Source organism: Centruroides sculpturatus, unplaced genomic scaffold (assembly GCF_000671375.1).
Source record: "Centruroides sculpturatus isolate CEXI.00-Female unplaced genomic scaffold, Cexi_2.0 scaffold696, whole genome shotgun sequence".
NCBI classification, from domain to species: domain Eukaryota; kingdom Metazoa; phylum Arthropoda; class Arachnida; order Scorpiones; family Buthidae; genus Centruroides; species Centruroides sculpturatus.
Genome location: NW_019384932.1, coordinates 69041 through 72424, shown reverse-complemented (window position 1 = coordinate 72424; position 3384 = coordinate 69041). Strand labels below are relative to the sequence as shown.

General features: G+C 33.0%; 1 protein-coding gene across 1 annotated transcript in view; it reads left to right on the top strand.

The window, feature by feature from the left end:
- The window catches only part of LOC111632017, a gene marked incomplete at its 3' end in the record, with an annotated part of 106699 nt that overhangs the window by 34865 nt on the left and 68450 nt on the right, over positions 1 to 3384 (top strand). The window lies entirely within an intron of this gene.

Here is a 3384-nt window from a genome sequence, read left to right as displayed (position 1 = left end):
TGGAGAATCCTCGCACATCTGAGGGTCTGACCCTGCCTATCCTTCTTTTTAAGCGCTCGTCTTTGCTCTTCCCTTTCTCTTTCCTCTATCGCTCTAATCCACATATGCCTGTGCATACATCATAATACGTGCTCACGATACTTTCGATTCGTCACTTTTCCGTCGTAGAGTTCCCATTTTATAATTACGTCACAGCCTGGTGATAACAGAGAAAAGAGACAGATAGGACGTCGATATAAGTCACAGTTATGATTTCACAGATTTGAGACAGCTTGATAGCCCGAACGGCCCCAGGCTTTCGCCCGTGCACACTAAGTGACTTTCATTACAAGCATTTAGCTTTCCGAAGTCTATGACAACAATTGTTTGGCATTGACGGGCGCGAATTTTGTGCCAATAAGCTGCCTCGACTTGTTCGATTATGTTATCAACTCAATTTCATATTTATTTTTACATTTTCACTTCGCGGTCCTTCTCTGTTCTTTTTCCGTTATTTACACGTGTAGGTCATTTCATTGTTACCAACATTTGATATCATCATTTATCACATACTTCCATGACACTCTTGTCTGTCCGCTACAACTGTCAAGAATTAACGTGATTGGCGAAGCGTAGTGACAGCGGGCCAATAGAGAGCAGGATCCTTGCCATAATGCGGTTTGCATGCAAATTTTCGTATGTGCATTAATCAAGCCGAATAGTTTGGCCGAATATACTATTCGTTACAACACTAATTAATATATTTTTTCCGCGCATAATCGGTTATCCGAAATATCGATTTTCCGAACAACCCCAGTCCCACTTGATTCGAATAATCGACGCTCTACTGTATATGCAAATAATGTAGATACTCGTAACTGCCACTAGAGGGCCAGAAGCAGTTTAAAAGGTAGATAAAAATGATAAAGGTGTGAAGAATTTCTTTGTGTTTTTAATTGTAAAAGTGTCAGAACCTACAAGAAAAGGCTAATACTTGGTCTTTTTTTAACCTTGTGAAGTTTTTTACCAACTTTTACCTGTGTTTAAGAAGAGTTCTTCAAAGCAATTTTTTAAGACTTACTTCTGTGGCAGTGTATAAGGGATAAAGATGGACTCAAAAGTTAACTTGACTTTTTGTAGATAGTCTAAACTTCAGTTATGAAGAAAATACATCCTGAGTTATCACAAAAATTGTAACTATACCAATTACTTTTTTTAATTACTAAAACGTCAATTTACTAAAATGTGATTTAGTAAATTAATTTTTTATAATACAAAAGGTTTTATGGACTTTTTTATCTCCAGTTGTAAAATATTTTTATTAGCAACTAACATTTTCGATCTTAAACAGATCTTTAGGTCTGAATATACAACCAAACTAGAATGTGAAATAGAACCAGGGCTGTGGAGTCGCGTAAAAATCTACCAACTCCGACTTTTCCTTACCGTTCGACTCCGACTCCGGCTAAAACACCTAAACTCCACGACTCCGACTACGACTCCACAGCCCTGCCAGGGCTGTGAAGTTGCGTAAAAATCTACCGACTCCGACTCTGACTGACTTTTCCTTGCCATCCGACTCTGATTCCGACTCCGACTCCACAGCCCTGAATAGAACATAACCAATAAACAAATACATAATGTAAGTTAGATAGAAAATGAAATAAAATACAATAAAAATAAAATATTGGAAACAATTTAAATTTATGAAAATTAAAATAAGATCATTTAAATTAAATATAATATGCAGTTATAATCCACATTTATAAACCATGTTTAACATCAATTTATGGGAGATAATTGTTTTTCATGTAAATATTGCCAAGCTTTAGATAGAGACTCTTCTATTTCTATTTTTAAATGAGTATGTTCTATTTCATTTTAATTTGGTGTGTATTCAGACCTGAAGATGATCTGTTTAAGATTGAAAACATTAGTTGCTAATAAAAATACTTTACAACTGTACAAAGGTTTTGTGGACATTTTGTATTTCAACCCCAGTTCATTTGTATTGCTATAGAATTATTTAATTTTTTACATCATATAGTAAGCATAATTATCATAAGCATCTTTGTCTATGATATCTGTAATTATCTCTAGAAAAGAAACTAATTAAATTATTAATTAATTAAAGTATATGCAATAAGAAAGATTTATGTTTTTCAAACATTGTTATAAATGTTTTTATATATTTTGATTTTTTAACCAAATGTTCAAACCGTTTAAATTCGAATTTGTTATTATTGCATATTGGTTCAATTATAGAATGATTGTAAACATTCCAGAAATTGATCAAATTAAAAACAGTTTGTTTGATTCTCAGCAGTAGGTGTTATATAACAATTATTATGGTTGTTGAAATACTGAATATAAATGGTGTTTTCTGCAAAATCTGCATGGGCAAAGTCGTGGGTAACAGCTAGTTTAAAATATTATTTCTGGATTAATAATAGGTGATGAGAATTTTGAGAGTATTTATAAAATAAACTCTAAAGATGCAACATTTTTTATTTCTGGACCTGGCTTTGGTTGCCTTAAAAACATACAAATTTGTATGAAAATTTATCCAGTACATTTTATTTAGTATAATTCAGAACAAATTTTTTTTTTTAACTAGTCTAAAAACAAGTGGTCAATACGTTTCTTCTACTAGTTTACTATCTACAGTGATCCTATTCTTGAAAACTGAATTTACAGTATCTTTCTCGGAAACATCTACTAGGTAACTGACAGTACATACTAGATCATTTGACAAATGCAAACCAATGAGAATCTTTTGCTTCAAAGGCACTTTCTTAAAAACGGTGACGTAATTACGTGATAATATCTGCAAAAGAGCACCATCCGCATTATCCTTTTCGTGGCGTTTTACTTCAATTATATATCCTATATTTTCTTTTGTGATAGCAAGAATATCTAATCGAGGTGCACGCCCGATACAAACAGCCAATTCGGCCCTAACATCAGGAAAGTTTATTACATCAGATTTAATAATGTGATAAATATCACTTTTTAAGATGAAATGATTGGCTGGAAGAGACTGCAGATTATACAAAGCAGATGTACTTAATGCAAAACGTACATACATCTTCTTATCATTTCCTTTGAGTGCCCTCAAACTTTCTAGAAATGACTGAATCTTGTGAGGTTCAAACAAAGTTTTCTGTAACTTAAGTCGTGCAGAAATGAATGCGTTAATTAATTTGCTCTTAATTTCCTGATTCACACATTTTATGTTTCCAGAAGATGACTCAGTGTCCTCAGTAAGAAGAAAGTATCCAGACTGTGCAAAATATTGAAAGAATAAATCTACCATATCCTGTATGGGATCGTACGTGAAATGATTATTGAGAATTTTCAATTGAATGACGTGTTCAATCTCTAACTTTGACACTACAGTAATAG